At 42.5% G+C, this 20,181-nt stretch overlaps 1 protein-coding gene and 1 long non-coding RNA gene across 8 annotated transcripts in view; one reads left to right on the top strand and one right to left on the bottom strand.

Annotated features, from left to right (window-relative positions):
* The window catches only part of LOC128143119 (uncharacterized), a 30,763-nt gene extending 18,366 nt beyond the window's left edge, over positions 1 to 12,397 (bottom strand). For 4 of the 5 annotated variants that reach the window (XR_008235628.1, XR_008235626.1, XR_008235624.1 and 1 more), the window contains exons 1-6: positions 12,244 to 12,397; positions 7,840 to 7,944; positions 3,175 to 3,398; positions 1,795 to 1,886; positions 1,639 to 1,683; positions 228 to 366 (exon numbers count right to left, since the gene is read on the bottom strand). This is a non-coding gene — a long non-coding RNA (uncharacterized LOC128143119). Of the gene's footprint in view, positions 1 to 227; positions 367 to 1,638; positions 1,684 to 1,794; positions 1,887 to 3,174; positions 3,399 to 7,824; positions 7,945 to 12,243 lie in introns of all 5 variants that reach the window. The other variant, XR_008235627.1, reaches the window with a different exon arrangement.
* Positions 12,398 to 15,662: 3,265 nt separating this feature from the next.
* LARGE1 (LARGE xylosyl- and glucuronyltransferase 1) overlaps positions 15,663 to 20,181 on the top strand; it is a 300,311-nt gene continuing 295,792 nt past the window's right edge. For all 3 annotated transcript variants that reach the window (XR_008235525.1, XR_008235524.1, XM_052789429.1), the window contains exon 1: positions 15,663 to 15,749. The gene's annotated coding sequence lies outside the window, so the exon portion shown is untranslated. The remainder of the gene's footprint in view (positions 15,750 to 20,181) is intronic.

Here is a 20,181-nt window from a genome sequence, read left to right as displayed (position 1 = left end):
TTTCTCCCAGATTTCATTTTAGTTACTTCCTTCAGTTCTCTGAAACAGTAAAGTCTCTTTTTCCTTCAACCTTTGCATTTATTTTTGCATAAGTCTCTGGTTCCATTGTGCACCTCCACCTATTCTTTCACCATGCTGCAATCTCTTCTCCCTGCTATTCTCTCCTCCCCACCACACCTTTTTTTTTTCCCCTCACATGTTCATAATGCTTATTTTTATTTACTCACTTTTGGGGACTTGCATTCAAAGATCATCTTCTTGCTCAGACACTCCCAACCTCCTCTGGAGGCCAGGTATCTGTCAGTGTTCCCAATCCTCCAGCAACCTGTCCCTGCATATGGCTGGAGCATTGGCTTCTTGTCATAACTGTAGAGGAAGGAGCAACAGTGACTCTTTTACTGTTGGCAGCCATCCTTCTTTCCCTCCCATGTGCTCCTCATCTAGCAATACACATCAGGTCAGGAGAACCCATGAAAAAGTCATCAGACTGGCAATCTTACATTTTCCAGCATCCCATTACCACCAGCATCTTGGGAGCTGAGTTCTGAGTTAGATACCAAAAATACAAAATGTGTATTAAGATTACATAATGTTCTAATCAGGTTGTGTCTTTTTGCTGAAGGAAAAGATCCTCTTATGGGCATTCCCTATGCTTTTTATAGAATAGCAGTGTAAAAAAAGGTTGCTAATTTTCAGTGCCTACAACAGTATGAGCATTTAAATGTATATATTCCCAGACAAGAACCAGCATTAACAGTGAGTTAAAGCCTTTAGACTGTAAATCCCACCAACGCAAGCCATAAAGGAAAAAAAAATAAAATAAAAGAAACCAAGAAACAAGCAGCAAAGTTCTTCAGTGCCTTGTCTGTGCTCCACACAATTGTTCTTTATTCTGGCTACCTTTTACTCCCCCCCACTGCCCAGATGTTTCCAATTGCACCCATGAATTACTGCTTTAACAAATCAAGGGAATCTGGAAACATATGAATTGAATAGATCACAAATTTAGAAAAGAGGTTCTTATAACTACAGAAGTACAGAAGTCAGGTTGATTTCTTTTTTCCCCTCTGAAGAGAACACGTGTCAAACTGAAAAACTAGCTCTGTATCACATACAGATTACTGCTTAAGAACTTATTTCCCAAAGCAATGTTTTCATAACACCAGTAGTAGTTTCCGCCTAACTAGTTCTTTACTACTGCGTCTTTTGGTTCTCTCTGAAACAATTACTTCTGTGACAATCAATTCAGACTGTTTAATTCTTTTTTTTTTTTTTTTTTCTCAAATAAAGGGACTGGTAAGGTAGGGGAACAGAGCAGATTCCTGCCAAAATCAGTGGAGAGATTCAGTGCCTGATGGGATGTACCTCACCTGCGTTTTTAGTGGAGACCCCGCAATTCTAGGAGGGGATTCTGCATCACTCATTCACCAAGTCTCACAGTTCAGAACACAGTGAGACCGTTAGTTTATGTGTATGTGAATGTAAGATAAGGTTTTAAATAATTTATGGATCTGTCTACTTGGGAGGGGGTGTTGTTTTGGCTGTTGCTTTTAGAAAGGCGGTGATATAGTTGTATGGAATGTGAATAGCACTGTATGAAATTACTTATCTCTCACCCAGAACTACTAAGAGTAATACCTTTAGGTAGTATTTCTTGATAGAGAAAAATGTAGCAAGCTTTTCCTAGAATTAAAAAAAAAAAAAAGGCATTTAAGTTTATAAATATATATAGCAATCCTACCTAATAATCTCTAATAATGATAAATGGTTCATGCACATTTCATTTCCACTCACCTTCTGTTCCCATATTGTCCCAGACTGGGTCACCTTCCACCATTCCAAATCTTTTAAGAGCCTGCCTTTTTTGTTTGCTTGTTTGACAAAACCTATCAAATAAAGAGGTGAACAGGGCACACCAATTTTTATAATTGCATCAGAGGAGATTTCTGGTATACATGTAAGCCCCAGTCCTGGAAAGCAGAGCCAGCTCAACACTTCTCACAATATATGCAAAATGCAATGTTTCTGCCTCAAAGCAGAGGGCCTAAGGATGGGGCTGCTATTGCTATGGGAAAGGAATTGGAGGGAGACAGGCCATAGACCATATGGAAAGTGTCCACCTCCAGCAACTCTGAGAGGGTGGGTAATGTGTTGCTGGACACAGCACTGCTGGAGAGACGTCTGAAACCCAGCAGTGGACATCACAGCAGATATCCTGCCTGTTCTCTGGGCAGTGGCAGCTGCAATCACAGCCGCCAACCTGGTTTTCCACGGCTCTGGCATAGCCAGTTGGACCACAGCTTACCTGGTCCACAGCTGGGGCTAGTCTGCTGCAAGGGTTTACATATTCCTATAAAAGCCGCCTTGATTTCTCTGCAAAAACTGGCAGCATGCAATGTTTAGCATGTCTGTATAGCTTTTTCAGAGTTGTGGTCTCAACACCCATAGTCTTTGGTGACTCAGTGAGGCTAGAGGTGGGATCTTCAATCTTGTCCCAAAGAGTTTCAGACCTCCACCGAGCCACAGCACTTGCAAGAAACTCTGGAAAATTCCTGAACTCCTGCAGCTTGACATCAGAAAACCATGTAAATGTAAAGACCCTAAGATAATTTGCAGTGACTGCTAAAATTCACTTGTAATTTCCTCACCCTCCAAGTCCTGTTCATTGGGACTCATGTTACACAGCATGTTCAGAATCCTATCTAATTTCCATTTGTTTGGGGCACAGTTTTTAACATGCATGCCGATTAGAAGGTATGTAATTTTTCTTACTAACAGCCTTAACCAGTAAAAAAGACATTTGTGCCCACATTTCCACCAGTTACATTCCAGCCTGGTGTACTGTTGTGTTCATTTCACCTAAACTTTATAAGTACCTGACGCAACTCTTCGGTTCCTTCATCTTTGCCCACCGCCTCCTCCAAGTCCACTCTGTAGTGTTACTTTATGGTGTCTGGTTTGCTTTGACACTGTCATCCCCCAGGTTTAAACAGCCAATGTACTGCTGATGTGGTTCATCAAGAACTAATGTCTAGGTCTCAGGAAAGCAATAGGTTTGAGCAGCAGTACTGGAGGCAGATCTGGTAACACCCACAGTAGCTACAGGAAGAGGCTAAGGAATGAAGTGTATGCTCTACCCATCTGCAGAACTGTTTGCTCTACTACCCAGCTTACCCTGACAACATTGTGCAAGGTCCCCAGGCAATTGTTGTGATTGTTTGCCCTCAAGTCGTTTGGGATTTTGACACTCAAGTTGGCAGTCTGGTGTTGAAGAATGGATCCTTCAGAAATATGGTAAGGTTTCAGCACTGTCTGACGACATATGCCAGCTGAAGACAGTACCCAGGAGACAGATGAAGTTTCCAGAGCTGAAGATGGAAATTTCTTTTTTCTCTTTCCTGCTCAGAGAGAAGTAGGTGTGAATTTAAACTGGTGGGGACAGGATATTTTTAGTATTGTATTTCTTAGTAATTACTATTAACTACTTGTCCTCCTGCATTGACTCTTCCCACTTCATCCAATTTTAGAAAATAAGTCCATATCATTCTGTCCCTGGTGAAATGACGCACAACCTAAATGAAACATGCACATTGCTCTCAGATTTCTAGAGTTAGCAGCCTGCTAAGAAGTTGACGCATCGTTTTGAGATAACCATCTTCACTCTCTAGAGAAAGGCTGATGCCCCAGGTTCTGCAAACATTCTCTTCTGAGTTTTAAACTTTTGTTTACAAAAGTAAGGGAAGAAGGAGATATGAAAAAAGATAAGGTATCTACATGTTTGCATCAAAATTAATTGGCAAGTACAGAGTTGTGGGGCTACTGACCTTGTTATGTAATCCTGCCATTCAAGGGATGTTAATCAGTCCAATATATGTTAAGATTCTAGGGTAGAAAGTGTCACTTTCTGACTAGACTTTGTGCAGAACTGCACAACTACCCTGTGGACAGGCTGGAGATTGGGTCTACTGAAATTTTCTTCAAAGGATGCCTTTGAAGTATCATGTTAAGCATCAGTTATATCAGAGATGTACACTATGCTGAAACTCCATTGCACTGTGTATCTGAGGCATATTTGTGAAGTCTCAAGATCTCCGGCCAACCCAAACATTTTGTGACAATTGGCTTCAAGCATGTCCTTCTTCTGAGGCTATTCTTTGCAGCAGAGGAAACTGAAAATTAATATTTTCCCAAAGGCTACCTCCTTTCCTAGCAGAAAGAACATAGGTCTAGAAAATTGACTGGAACATAGTATTAATTCAGCTGGTGTAATTCCTCTTTCAAATCAGCCTTCTAATGTCTTAAGACAGCACGCTTTGCTTGTACTTCTACTGGATTTGACATTTTGTCACCTGAAGTCAGTTATATGGACATTCTGCTACAAGTTACTGTAGGAAGGATAGGCCACAACTTACTTTGGTCTGAGTCTAAATCTGCTCAACGGTAGTAAGAGAGGTTATCAAAAGAATCATTGTGTGCACCTGATTACTAGTATATAAAACAATTGATTTACTGAGGTAATGGGGCAGATGGATGGAAATCAAGCAATGACAGCTGTATCTTCTAGCACCTAATTTGTCAGTCAAGTGTCACTTGCATCTGAGCCTTTACCATGTGTATGCTAGTGGATAGGGTTGTCTTCCTGTTTGTGCCCTGTTACACTGATGCTGTCAAAATATTCTTAAAAAAATGTAATTCATTAGTGCCCCAGCTTCTTCAAAAATGCTCAGAAGGGAGAATATCTGTTGTGAGTATTATTTCAGGGAGCAAACCCCAAATCTGATGGCAGAATCCTATTCTAACTGTAGCCTACAACAAATACAAATGGTTTGGGGTGTCATAACATTTGGAGACCTTCAATGGCATAAAAGACATCTAGGCATCTGACTCTTATTTGTGCTTCTTAGGTTTTTTTCTATAAATGTCACCACTAGAAAGAAACTAGGAAAAAAAGCTTCCTTTTCATATAGGCACTTGTGAGCAATGCAGTCAGTACAAGCTTGAAGCAACAAAAACTTCATTAAGACTCCATCTTCTCTATTCTTTTTCTGTAATATTTAGCCTTACACACAAAAACTACATTAATAGAACATTGCTGTAGTTGCAAACTCAAGTACACAAAGTTAGGAAATGACAACTAAATTCTCACATGCAAACAGAATTTGATACCCCTTTTTTTTCAGATTATGATACAATTTCTAATTACATGATCACAGAGTGATTTCTACCAGACCCTTACTTTATTTGATGTGCAAAAAGGTCAGGCACAGACTTCACGGCACTGAGATCCTGTGTGTTCGTTAGAGAAGTGATGTTTAAAATTATTTTCCCTCTCTGTAGATTAAATTCTTCTTTTAACTGACTAAAACACATGCTGATTTCATTGGAAACTTTGCTTGATCTGGTCATTTCTTTTAGGTGCTGCAGGAACTGTGTATTCTGATGCCATCTATGGTAGTAAAAGCTTATTCCTTTCCTCAGTGCACAATCTGATACAGACTGCAATTTTAGAGCAAGTAGCAATGCCAGCACCTGTGTGGCTGCCAAGCTCAGAAATGCAAGTACACACACAGAGTGTAAAATATCTATTGAATTGGTTGGGCCTTTTTTGTATCTGTTGCTGGATTCCTTCAATGTCACCTTCAGACTGTGAAGGACTGTCCTTTTTCTGGGTCCAGCCTTGTCTCCTTGGTCTCTAGTATGTCTGACAGCTTTAGTTTCACCTAAGAATCAATGGAAAAAACCTTACCGTGTCAAGATACAGTCTGAATCGCAGAATATTGAAGTGTTAAAGTACTTCTCTGAAAAAGAAGTGTTTAATGTTGACAGGTTCATTGGCACTAGTATTGGTCTTGCCTTGTTGCTTGACCTTAGCATCAACTTCCCTGTAACTGCTGTTGAGGCCGAGGAGGATTATCCTTTTGTTACTGACAGTTTCACTGCTGAGATGGGGTGACCTTTCCTATTCTTTTGCCAACGTAGCAAGTCCAGATCATAGCTCACAACTTCTCAAATGCCAGCAAGAACATAGAAACTTTCTTTAGCATTGACAGTCTTGGCCAGAAAGCTGGATGCAGCTCACCGTCACATCTCAGCCCCAGCAAAGGAACATTTTAGTTTATTCACAGTACACTTAGGAAATACACAACCACTTGTGGCCACTAAATGAGTTCACGTTTGTATGCTTGGCTGTTCGGACTATGCTCCCTGTTTATATTCAGAAGCATGTAGATATATTTCCATTGTGCTTTTGTCTGACAAGGATATGAAAGTGGACTTTCTTCTGTCAATTTTGTTAAACTGCCAGAAAAGATTTGTATTGGGCAGTCTTACTGTTGTGATGGCCAAAAAGCAAATAAGCCTCAGTCATTAGACTGGATCTGGGTTTTATTTTACCCTGCCTTCATTGGAGAATATCAGCTGTAATGCATTTCTGCTTTCTAGAGAAATCCTCTAGAAAATAATTAAAAGAGTAGCCCTCATTGGGAAAAAATACGGAAGTTCTAGGATCTGACTAATAATTATGGTCATTCATTTTTGGTCAAAAATATTCCTATTTGACTCATTAGGTAGTGATTCTTATAAGTAAGTTTGGGGTAATTTCCTTCCCCTCAGTGCCTGCTTTTAATTCAGGTATTTTTTTTTACAGGTTCTAAAGGCCTGACCATTGATACAAAACTTAAAATTATTTTAACGAGTCTTGATATCATGCATTAACTTGTAATAGGATCTATGTTTTTATCATTCATCTGTCTGTTTTAATTTTGTTTACATTTTATATTTACGCTTACTCTTTAGTCCTGTAGAGATTTTTTTGGTCAGACTTACAAGAGCTTTAATATAAAATCAGCATAAATGTGACAAAGGCAGACATGTTACTACTGACACTCTGGCTGCCTAAGGAAGCAATCCAAGCATTCATATGGCACCCTCCAAACATGCCTAACCCACTGAGTTAGGGACATCGGAACTGACAGATGATGCTGGCCATAAAGGACATTGCTTGGACTGCATAGAACTTGTCCATCAATTTAACAATTCTTAACATTCTTTACTTAATCATTATTAGGCTTACTGTCGTTGGTTGTCTGAAGAGGCTATTTGACTGTGGGAATAACTAATTTGTCACAGGTATTCTCTGAGTTTGTATAACTGGCAGTTATTCCTACTTTCTGGCAGAAACACTCTGTCAATGATTGAATGAGCCTTCCCGCTCTTTTAAAGAAGACACAATTCTTCAACTACTGTAAGGCCAGTTTTCCTTCTGATTAGCATCCTGGCTCTGGGGAGGCCTGTATTGGTAACACTTTCAAAAGTTAATGAAGCTATTCTGAAAACAATTAAACCTTCCATGTGTAAGACAGGTGCTTCTAATGGAAACAAAAGGTCTTGTTTTGATGAGGTAGAGTTATCTTCTTTTTCACCAGAGTAGTGAAAGGTGTCCTTAGATGAATTAAAATCTAAATGTGTAAGGATAAGAGCGGAGGAGTGATACATCCTGTGCTTTAATACTTCAAGAAAGGATAGCAGATATTAATTATACTGGTCTACAATTCATTTAAGGCTTTTCATAGTCTTATTTCGCATTCATACTGCAGGGCAATAAATGGAGAAGTGTAACAAAAGAAACAGAGTAACAAGAGAGAGACAGTATATCCACTATTTGCTTGGGAGTGAGGTGAAGCAGTCAAATAGAAACAAGTACTAAAAAAGAACTTAGTAAGAGTGTGTATGTATATAGGTGTATATATATTTTCCCAGAACATGGACTGGGACATAAAGGATAGTTTAGATTGAATACCCCTGAAATCAGTGCAGTTGCTCCACTGACTTCCAACATACCTTGATTTAGGCTTAAGAGAGGGTCAGTTTCACCTTCATAGACAATGAAGTTTAAAATTATTTTAAAGTTTGTCCAGTGCTGCTGTTTTTCTTTCCCAGAAGATTCTGTAAAGGAACGATACATGTTAATAAGGAATAGTTATGCTACTGCACAATATCCAGAATTTCACTGCAAACAGCATAGGTGTGAAGATTCCTTTGTAGAAAGAAAAGAAACTTCAAGCACAGCACCTGTTACTTTTTTTTTAGGATGCAGTTATGCATTACTAAGAGCTCTGGAAATATTGGCATTGACTTTATGGAGTATGAAATAAAGTCTTTTCTGAGTTATATAGATCATATTAGAAAAATAGTAATCAACGATTTCTATAAGTAGAAATACAGGATTGACTTGACCATGCTAGGTCCAAACTTAAAGAAGTACTTTCAACCTGAAATCAGATTAACTTCATAAAATTAAAGTTGCACTATATTTATTCTGCATATCTTCACTAGTTTTTATGGTTTTAAAAGCACTATGCCTTAAAAAAGACCAACCAACCGAACAAACAAACAAAAAACCCCCAACTATTCTCTAAATGACCGAGTCACAACAAATGGAAAGTAGTAATTGACGGCAATGAAAAAAAAAATCCACAGAAAGTTCTGCTAGAGATATAAAGTAAACAAATAGGAAAATACCCCTTTCCTTCAAGTTTTCTTTGATATAGGGCATAATACTATCTAAAACTTTAGTATGGATGTTTACCTTTTTGCATCTAGAAGTACAACTGAGTTGTGGGAGTAACCCATACGAAAATCAAAATAAGTTAACACAGAACAATCAGTTTATTGTCTGAAATCTATTTTGGCATAAAAGAGAAATAATTTCTGTTTCAATAACTTCATTTTCTTTGCATTCTGAAAGTTTTAGGTTTCGATGATGTCTTCTAGTCATTTAAAGGCATTCAGTTTACCAGTCTTTATTTTATTTCCAGTTCCTATAACCCCAGGGAATCTGGATCTTGCTCTGACTTTCTTGGGTTTTGCTGATTTTTCTTTTTTCTGTTACATGCACAGGAATATCTCCATTAAATTTTAATTTACTGCCCGTTGTAGACAGGATATGTAACAGAGCTTCTACTTTACACTCAAGAACTGGGAATTTATTTTTCCAGAGTAGATTAAATTTCACTTATTTCTTGTCTGAAAGTCTTTTCCTACTACACAAGATGTTAGCCTGTTCTGCAGTAGTCCTGTATTCACTGCAGTGGCAGATGATAATAAGAATCTCAAGGGTTAGGACTTGTTTCAGACTTTTGGTCTTGCTCTTCATGCTCTGATACTATTAACGGTTGTGCAATTTAGCATCCAGAAGTTAAGAGCGGCAATTTATAAACAAAGATTCACAACCTTCTGTGTTGAAGTGGCTCAGTTAACACGATCCAGCCAGCCTGCTAAATCAGATTTGAATTTCTGTTCCCCATGAGAACACCCCGAAGAGTTGATTTTATGAAAAGTAGCTATTTCATCAACTCCACACAACAGCAGGTCATGGAGAACTTAGCTTTGTCCATGCATATCCCGTATCTCGACTGTGACACAGCAGCATCAGCCTCACTAGGTATTTAAAATGCTGATTAACCACAGGAGTGTGTGTGGAAGAATGGGGACAGAACACCTTCCTGGTCTTCAGGAATGTTTTAGCTTCTATGGCAGCTGGCACATAATGCACTATTAGAGTCGCAAAGCACTTTTCAGTCACCTCCTGAACAAAGCACTGCCTTTTTCCTCAAAAGACCTCATAGTGGTTGTATTCAGCTAGAACAATGAAGCAACTGTAAGAATGTAAAAAGAACTTCACTGGTGTTAAATGAGAGATGAACTTCATGCACTTTTATAAGTTTGAATACTTGTGGGTCTTACTCCTCCCTTTCACGTAAAATGTTTATATTGGAAAGAATTTTGTTCTTTTCATCAAAACCTAGATAATATGTAAGCATTTGGGGTTTTATAAACAGACTTAATCCTATTTTACTTACTGATGTTCTAGTGTAGTGAAAGTACCATAGCCTGTTCGAAACTGTGTACTGTTACGCCTTTATCTCTTGTTCCAATAAGGAAAAAAACCGAGACCAAACACTCATGTGATAATTTTACATCAGTATAACTCTATCATATAATACTATCTCAAAATTGACATGTTCCTATTAAAAAAGAAAGGTCTGGTTTACATAATTTTTTAATAATCGAACTGTTAAAGCTTTGAGATTTCCAACCTTATATAACTGTCAATTTTTTTTTTTTAAACAATATACTGGATGTTACTATAGGTTTTGCTTTTTTGGTTTTTTAAATGTAAATAGACATCTCACTCCAGAACCTGTATAGCTTCTGGAGAAAGCTTCCTTCTGGCTGAATGAAATCTGAAGTGCAAATATTTGCATCTAATTTCTCCTACCTGTCCTTGGCATAAGGATCCTTCTGCATTGCTTGTTTACTCCATGTCCAAAGCAATTGCCACTTCAGGATTTTCAAGGACAAAGACTGATGAAGTGATTTTATGATGAATATGAAAGGATTACTTGCTTATAAACACAATTTCCGAAAAACTCTATCTTCACAGGTAGTCACTCCTCCTGTCCCTGTTAGGTTTTGTAACCTAGTGGTAATCACTCTTGGCTAGAGCCCCTGACAAACGCAGCTCTGGGTTTGGACAACTGTTGTCCATTTTGTGAGTAGGTCAGCAACCTGACAATGCAGAGCAATTTTAAGAAAGACATTTTGTTTCAGTATGAAGTTCCATCATTTGTCATGTATGGTGGTACATTAGGTAATCCTAATAATCCACGCTGCTCTTAAAACCTAAGAATTTTTGTGGGTGCTGAGAGTTCCCTGCTCTAATAGCAGATAAGAACATTTAAGAACCCGCAGAAATTGTTCAATATTTTGTAGGATCAGACTCTGACAATTTACTCATTTTTAAGACATAGTGTGAGACTAAAAAAAGTGAAACTGCTGAGAATTCCAGTAACAGGCAGTAGACAATCTGTTTTTATTAATAATGAAGCCATATACACAATCCTGTTTCCTCCTCCATACATCCCCAGCACTTTGTTCATTGTGACTGTCACCAAAGCAGTTACAATCCTTCAACAGTGCAAGAAAACATTATTACATGAAGGCTGATCCTTTAGCTTCACTTAGGAGAATGGGCAGAATAAGTCACTTCAGTATAGCTCATTTCTGACTTTGATTTGCTCATGAAAATAACTAGCACAATAGAGACTGAGCCGTAGGTTACCGTAGCTTCTCCAGAAAATCATTCATATCAGAATTAAATTCTTTTTACAGATATGCAGAGGTTGTTGTTCCCCCCCCCCCCCAAAAAAAAAAAGCTTTCCTAGTTGTCATAGTATGTAAAAATTTGCAGTTAGTAACACTTATGTGATATTACTGGCATGTTCAACATCATGATTTACTTGAGTTCATCTGATACCACTCTTGACTAAAGCATCAGGAAGTGGGCGCTGCTGGCGACAGAATACTAAGCTTGATGGACCAATGCCTTAATCGAGTCTGGCATATACTATCTTGCCATGAATAACCTGTCCCAGAGTTCGCAATATTTTGGTACAGCGTACTGCAAAACATAATTTCTGCCCACAATAAAGCAACTTCTGAGTAAGTTAAAGCATTTCAGCAGTTGATGTAACAAGAGAAATTAGCATCTGTGGTATCTTTTGTAGAATAACATTTTTTCTTTTCAACTATTCCCTTCTGGGAGAAGCAAGCAGTAAGTACTGAATAGTATCCCTATATTTCTACTTCTGATTATTTACATTGTTACTCAAAGCACGTGTATACTTGCCTTCCTCTTCCATTCTAAGAATGGATCAATGCCTTTTTAAAATCGAATTGTATGCATATTTGCTCCTCTCCTCTAATACCTGATCCCCTCGCACTCCTCTCGAAATTTTAGGCACCCTCTCCACCCATACACACAGTTTATCATATGGTCCTCTTAGTATGCTAATGTACTGCAACAATCCATTTTACACCGCTAATGAAGTGAAAGAAAGATGATGAATAAAAATAACAAAAAAAAAAAAAGAGCGTTGATGGCTGTTCTATGCCGACGGCAGGGAAGGAAGAAAAAAAAAAAAGGGAAGGTGCATTTATCACTTCACTCTGAGCACGTAGGGAAACAACACAGGGACACGCTCCGCCGCATTTAAGCGAAAAGACGTGGTATTCGTTTCTGACGCCTCAACGGTGGTAAAAAGTTGGGTCTCTCCACCGCCGAGCGTGTCACCGTCTGAAGCCCGGGCGCCGCTTCGCCGCCCTGACCGGCCCCCCCGCCGCCAGCGCCTCAGGCGAGGCCCGGCCCGGGCCGGGCCGCCCCTCGCCCTTCCCCTCACTTACCGCAGCGCGCTCCGGCACCTCACCGGCCGCCACGGCGCCCTCAGGTGCGGCCCCTCGGGGCGGGCGTGGGGCCGGTTCTCTCCTCACAGCCCCTCTCCCGCGGGACGGGCTTGCTGCCACGGCGGCGGGGCGCGGGCGGAGGCCTGACACCCCCCCCCCCACTACCACCTCCGCCCCGGCCCAGGTGTAGCGGCCCGGGGCGCCGAGCTAGGCGGGCGGGGGGCCGCGGTGGTGGCGGCGGCGGCGGCGGCCGCCGCTGGTTGGGCGCTCGGCGCCTGTCGCTGGGCGGCGTGTCAGCGGGCTGGCTCCGCCTCGGCCCCGCGCCTCCGCCCGCCCATGCACAGACATGACACAGACACACAGTCACTGCAGCTGCCGCTGAGCCCGGGGCAGAGCGGCGGTAGCGGCGGCGGCGGCAGCGGGCACCCCGCTCCCGGTCACCCGCGGAACGGTAGTCGGCGGCCGCCTCCGCTCTCGGCCCGCCGGGCGAAGCGCCGGCGGTGGGGCAGCCTCGGTACCGAGACCCGCAGGGGGGCAGCCTGGCACCGGAGGGAGCCGGCTGGGGAAGGCTGGCAGCGGGGAAGGGGCGGGAGGCGAGGAAGGAAGGAAGGAAGGGGAAGGGGGCAGCCTGGCACTCGGACTCGGAGGCGGCCGCCGGGCACCGGCGCGGAGCGAGCCCGGGCGGAGCGCGGCACCCAGCGGCCGCTGAGGCCGGGCCGGCAAGCAGTAGCAACGGCCGCGGCTGTGCCCTGAGGGAGCCTCTCAGTGCCCGGTTCCGCGGTACTGGTGACCTTCCTGGGGCTGCTCGCCGGCCGCCAGGCCGGGGCAGGGCCTCCTCTCCCCGCGGAGAGTGTGCACCAGGCCCCGGGGAGAGGACCGGAGGCCGGGCCGGAATCCCCCGTCGCCCTCTTCCCCCCCCCCCCCCCCCCCCCGCACCGGGTCCTTCTGGCCGCCGGCGGGGCCTGCTCGCCGCCGGGGAGAGGGGTGGGGGAAGGCGAGCGGGACGAACGGCCGGCCGGGGACCGCGCTGCACCTCAGGGCAGCGCGAAGCAGGGAGCAGGCAGGCCCCGGAGAGGGAGAGCTGGGTGGAGGAGGAGGCAGCAGCCACCTCAGCGGCGCATCCCGGGAAGAGTGGGGACCTCCCCGCCGCCCTCCTCCTCCTCCTCCCACCGTCAGCAGCTCCTCGTCCCGCGGAGAGTGGAGCCGCCGGTGCCGCCCCGGCTGGGACCCGCCGGCTGACACCTCCGGAGCGCCGGGCTGCGGGGACGGAGCTGGAGCTGGCCGCCTGGAGCGAAGGAAGGGGAAGGACCGCTTGCCTACGCGGAGAGGCGGGTGCTGAGCGACCGTCCCGGCGGCCCGGGAGCACCCCCCCCCCCCCGGGGAAGGTATGTGCCTCGTCGGGTGGTCTGCCGCTTTTAGAGGCGAGGGGCGGGGGGAAGGCCGGGAACAATCGGTGAGTGTCTCCCTTCCAGCAGCCCGGGGGAGGGGGGCAGCCGAGTCCGGTGGGGCTGGGGGGTTTATCTCCCGGGTTTGGATCCCCCTCAGCTCTGGAGTTGAAGAGATGCTCAGGCGGAGGCACGCTTGGCGCTCCCCGGGGCACAAAGGGGCACATCCCCCCCCCCCCCCCCCGTCGTCGTTTCCCCCCCCGCCTCCAAGCCGAGGGAGCTTACCCCGCCTAGCTCGCACTCCCGTTCCCCTCCTGAGTCCGCCCGGGCGCTTGTTTACACCCCGCCCCGCTCCCCTTCCCTCCGGCCGGGATGCGTTCCCGCTCCGCGGGGGGCTCCAGCCGTGAGGCGGAGGCGCGGGGTGGGCCGGGGCCGGGGCCGCCGACCCGCCGAGTACCGTCGGCTACGCAGGGGAGAGTCCGGGAGAGCCGGGGGCTGGTGGCTGCTGCCGCGCGGGTGGAAGGGTGTCACGCCGTGGGCCGTGAACGCTTCGCCCCTCGGTGTGCCTGCTCCGGGAGGCAGGCTGCCCGAACGGGACCTTGCCTGCTGGCTCGGGGCGAAGCTGGAGTTTGGCCGGGACGCTGAGGCGGGGAGGATGGTTTCCCCAAGCCCCTCCAGCCTCCCCAGCAAGGCTTCAGCCCAGGAGGCTCTCCTGTGGGAAGGCTTCTGCTATCCTATCCCAGAATTGTGTCATTTAGATCGTTATTCCCTGCTCACCAGGGGGGGAAGATAGGAACTTGTGGCCTCTGTGGAGGTGACATGAAGTTTGACAATGCCTTATGTAACACTTTTTGGAGAGATTCCTAGCTCTTCCGCTGTGCCCAGTTTTGTTTTTAGAAAGCAAGCGATTTCTCTTCGCAGAGCATCAGGCAAGCGATCTTTATTTGTGTTTTCACCTAGGTACAATATCTTCTGCTTTGTTCAACTCGGAACAGGGGTACTGCTAGACAGCACGTAAAGCCTACTTTTTTCCAACATGCATTTTTTTTTTTTAACTGAAAACTAGCCTGTGGAGGCATCTGAACAGTTGTTATAAGGTCTTAGCTTTTTTTTGTGTGTATTGTACTTGTTTTTTATAGCACTCTTAAAATTACTACAGGAAACGTTTTCACAGCTCTCATTGTCATTTATGTATTCTGGAAGGTATTGATGCCAGGATGGAAATGACAATGAATCAAATGTCTTTTAAACATTCTTAGCTTTTTTATACAATTTCAGCGCTAGAAGGAACAGAAAGCACCGGGTTAAACAAAGTACTATGTTAAAACCAGACCTGGCAATTGCCAACAGGTCAGCATATTTTATTTAATGAAATTTTCTGCATACATATTAATTTTCTTTGCACAACATTTTTTTTTTTAACTTGTTCAGAAATAGAAACAGCGGGAAATTAGATAAATTGATTGAAAGGTTGCCTAGTTTCCCTGCAGTTTCTGTAACTGGTTATGTCTTCTACTGAAAAAAAAAAAAAAAAGCTAGCTTCATGCAAAAATACAGGACAGTGATTTGCCACATACTCTTTAGACTCCTACTGCAAAGGTACGCTAGGGGGACTAGTTTGGGTTGGTTTTTTTTTCCCCCATTCAGTGGTGAAAATGCACAGACTATTGTAATAAGACCTATGAAATGAAGGCTTTTTTTTCTCACCTTATAGAGCTCCATCATTATACTGTAAGCTTGGGGGAAAATTGCATGTATAAACTCAGGCGATGAGTTCAGGGCAGGGGGGATCTTCTAACAAAGTCATTCTGCTCCCTGCTGCCAATGGAGATAGGTTATCAAAGGCTAGTTTACTTGTAAGAACAGAACACGTTAAAAAAAAAAACAAAAAACAAAACCCGAACGTCCTCACTGTGTTGCAGTTTTTTAAAATGGAGGAATGACTGAGGTGGAACAGGTATCCCTAAGCTTCTTGAAAACTGCAAATTGCTGATAAGTATTCCAAGTTTGAAATGTGAAATTCTTATTGCTTAGGTGTCCTGTGACGGCCCTTGATCAGCAAGGCTGCAAGTCATGTAGAAGCCGCAGTAACTGCAGAGTCTCTGATGGATAATTGGATTGGTAGGTTGGTTTTGATTTTTTTTTTTTTTTTTGGTCTTTTAATTGCCCGCTGTGGTAGCAGGTTCCTTTTCTCCGCCCTGTTGATGTTTAATTATCACAATTTTTGATTTATGTTGTGTGTTGCATCTTTCTTGTTCAAAGTACATACCCCCTTCTCAGTTGCTGGCAAGGAAAGCATAGCTTGGAGGTATTTGGATGGCAGTATATAGCAAGATTTTATTTTTTTTAATATCTGAAATATGCATGACAACTTTTTTTCTTCTCTGTTTAGATGACATGAAAAGTTTGTAAGTTTTCTCAGGTCTGGAGAAATATGCACTGGTTTTCTTTGAAGTAGCACTGAAAATAGTATTACTAATATGTTGAATTCCCTGTGCCAGCTATTCAGTCTACAGGAATTCCAAAACACAGTCCTCAGAAAGCCAAAGTGCAGAGCAGTGGTGAATGACTGCGTGTCTGTTGGCAACATTAAGATCTGTCAGAGGCTTGATGTGAAATTTCAGTGTGTAGGATTTAATATTAGCAAAAGTAGTATTCCTTCTGAATGAATTATTTTAGAAAACTGGTAAAACTAGGCATCTCCCATGTGCACGTAAATCGCTGAACTGAAGTGTTCTTAAAAATAATGATTTTGAAGGAACAATCCTCCAAACTATTACTTGTGTGACTATTTCTTGCTCAAATGTGTATTTTTTTATTTTTTCCTGAAATAAATGATCAGTTGTCAATAGACCCTTACTGGAATACTCTCCTATTTCATGCTCTGTCTGATTTCTTTTTTGTATGTGTGCCTTTATAAGAGCAATCTTAAAAAAACAAACTCGCACATACACAAAACCAACAAAACCCAAGCCGTTTTGCCTGATGTTTATAAAGGCTAATAATGGGTAAAATTCATAACCTGACTCCAAAGTCTTTGCACTATATGCTAAACTTGATCTACATGCAAACTCCTATCGACATTGATGGGATTGCTTGTCTAGATCCAGAACTGCTGTTCCTTTTTTTTTTTTTTTTTTTTTCCCCCCCCTCCTGGCTTGTATGAAAGCCTGTGTTAATGAGCTCTCGCCAGCTTTGATTGAAGACCTTTCATCATCTGCATTAGAATAAATTAAAAAAATATCCATTTTAAGGATATGAGATTTCTGGTGTATCTATTTTGCCTATAACCAAAGTGTGCCAATAATATTAAGACTTGTGTGAGAAGAGGACATAATGGCCAGTGCAAGTTTACAGTTGGTTATTCTTCATGAGTTTGTCTCCATTCTTTCCGGAGTTAGCTATATGGGTTATTTGCCTAATTCTATGGCTAAAGAACTTTCTGAAAAGTAGTTTTGTGTAAGGAAACATACACACACGAGCACATGCACTATTTTTTCTCTGTTAGTTGTCTGGGTTTGCCTCATCTTTCTTGTTGCAGGGAATGCTAGCTTTAAAAAACAGTCATTGTTCATTATCCCACACTTGGCATAATTTAAGAGCTGGAGAGTCAGAACTACCATCAAGGAAGGTAACTTTACTTTTCCTTTTCTTGCTTTTTCATTGGATCACTAATTTTCTTGTCCTTGTGGTACACCCACCTGAAGATAAAGGTTAAGAAATGAGCTTAGTACCTTGTAGGGATTCATGACTCTCTTTGGTGTCACTTGGCTCAGTATTTGAAGGTCTAGCCTCTGTCTTGTCAAAGCTTGTTCAATGCATGGCTGTAGAAGGGGAGTAGCAGATAACAAATTCTATTTTATACAAAGGTTGGTGGCTCAAAAATCAAGGAGAAAATTGCTAGAAAGGATTATCCTGGCCTTGGCACTGACTTTGAAGCAAAACTGCCAAGGCTGGAATCCTTGTTCAAGTGCCATCTGTGTCAGAATTAGAAGCAAACTGTGTAAAATAGTTCCATTACCTGTTTTAATGTGCAGATCAGACCAGGTCCAATCTAACGATGCTTACAGTAGTATCCTCATCACTGTTCTTTCCGGGTTATAGCTACTATTTTCACAACAATGGAGTTAACTGGGTAGAAGCTACACTTACAATTGCAAGAAGAACCCTAGCAATGTCTGTCCAATGCTATAGCAAAAAGCTGAATGTAAACACATAAGCCTGATGATGGAGGAAGCTGGAAGTCTCAGAAGGTGCAGGCAGAATGCAATCTTCCTCACTAACCTCCGCATGAGACAGGTACGCTTGAAAATAATAGAAAGAAATAGATGATTTTTTAGGGATAGAGTTCCCTGTCCTTATGCCTCCGATCTCTTGACCAGCGCTATGAGGAGATAGATGCCACCACCACTCTACTCTTCTCCCATGTGTTTTTGAGTATTGATGAGTCATTTCTGTTTTCCATGTCTATGCCAATTTTCTATCCTCAGGGAATAGTTGCACATGTTGACCTAGACCCTGTGCGTGCTGCCTGAGGGGCAGCTAGTCAAGGGTCACATCAATTAACAGTGTCTGGCTTTACTGTTTTCCCGGGTGTCTGTGAAGATGATAGAAATTGTAACAATTTTTGATCTGCTGTTGTTTGGCAAAACTGCAAGTAGCAGTGCTAACACTAGAACCATACCTTTCTTAAATCAGAAGGACAACGCCCATATCCGTTTGAGCCTGCTTTCACATTCTGGCACTGATAAACTTTCACAAGAAAACTTATGTTCAGAAAAAAAAAAAATCTTTTTAAGCACCCTTCCACTTCCTTCACCAGAAATTTTCTGCTGCTTAAAACTTCCAGGGAAGTTGAGTTGTCATCAATTGCAGCTTTCAATAGTTCCTCTAAAGTTTATCCCAGAATGTAATATTTACAGGCAAAATGCCGTCATTTCAGTTGTATCATTAGCTTTTGGATTTTATCTCCTGGTAGGCATTTGACAGCTAAGACTTAGGACTAGGAGAAAACTAGAAAACTATGTTATTTAGCAATCTTCATTTAACTACAGAGGAGAAGAATGAAGGATTTTTGTTTGGAGGAAGAGGAGAGAAAGGGTAGAGAAATGAAGGAAAGGAATTGTGGAATCTGAGCTAAATTTTTTTTTTTTTTTTTTTTTTTAAATATGAAACTCCTCCTTTTCTCACAATTTCCAGATGGACTTTTGTACTCGTTTAGGGACGTGGAAATGAATTTGTCTGTTTGGAGAAAAGAATGGTTCTAATCCTGGAATAAAAATTGTTATTGAATGGTGGAATGGGGGGAGCACAAAGAATCATGAACTGTTCAAATGAGATAAAGTTTCCAGCTGATATTCAGGCTATCCAGCTGATAACCCAGCTCCTCCTGGCTAGGTTTCACTTTCCTCCTCTCTCTGACTCCCCTGCTGTGCCCCTGAACCTCAGTTGCCTCAGTACTAAATTCCCTTTGTGATTGTTTTCCCTTCTGTCTTCAGCTAATACTGCTGCTAATCAATACTGCAAATGGAATTTTATGTTCAGAAATTACTGGACTTCAATGTATGAATCTGCTTAATTCAATATTTTTCAGGCCAAAGGTACTAGAAAGGTGTATGCTACTGGATAGAAATAAGAAATGAAAACCAATCATTCTAGCATTATTCAATCCCCAAATATATGTTCTTTAGATCATGTTGTTCTTAAGAATATTAGCTTTCATTTGTTTTCTAACTGAAGGGAGTCCTAGGCTTCCTGGTTTTTATAGAAAATGAACTGACATTAACTATAAGGCTCTGCAAGCAGCAGTTAAATTCTGTATTTCTGTAGTCTCATCTTTTTTCAATCCTAAGACTGGTTCTAGAGTGTGACTCATTTAAACACAGGGAGGTTATCATTCATGTTAGACAAGTCTTCTAAGATAAAATATTGGCTGGCATGCTTGAGATTTCTTAAATAAGATAAAGATGGTTCCTACCAGTTTAAAAAGGTAGAACTGTCTGTGGTTTTGGATTCTTCAGTGTTGAGTGTACCATACAACTAGATGCTGTTTTATCGAAGCAGAGAATTGGAGCATTGGAGAATGAGCTCCCTGTAAAGGTGGACTTTTTCTGTTGTTATTATTGGAATACTTTATAACTTCTTGTCCTTGATCTTTGTCTTCCAGAGCTCTTTAACATCAACTACATTTATGAGAAATCTGTTCCTCTTCAGTGACTCTTCCAAGTAGTTGAAATCAGTAGGTGATGATGTCGTAAACAATTTTTTGTACTAGGAAAGTTGCATGTTGACATTAACTTCCACAAAGCAAAAAATGATCAATTTAAAGAAATGGTAGAAGCTTTTAGTTTGGGATGTCTTCCTTCACTGAGATTTATGTTGACAAAATGCAGGATGCTACAAATGGAGAAAGGGGGGGGGGAATCAGTACTGGTATTAAGTCCACTGGAAGATGGGACCTGCTAGTGGCTAAACCAAACCATTTGGTGATGGGTAGGAAAGGGAGGCTTTTGCACTTGATGTTGTTGATTTTATACCAAGTTTTTCAGACTAC

Source organism: Harpia harpyja, chromosome 6 (assembly GCF_026419915.1).
Source record: "Harpia harpyja isolate bHarHar1 chromosome 6, bHarHar1 primary haplotype, whole genome shotgun sequence".
Taxonomy (NCBI): domain Eukaryota; kingdom Metazoa; phylum Chordata; class Aves; order Accipitriformes; family Accipitridae; genus Harpia; species Harpia harpyja.
This window is presented reverse-complemented; position numbering and strand designations above follow the sequence as displayed.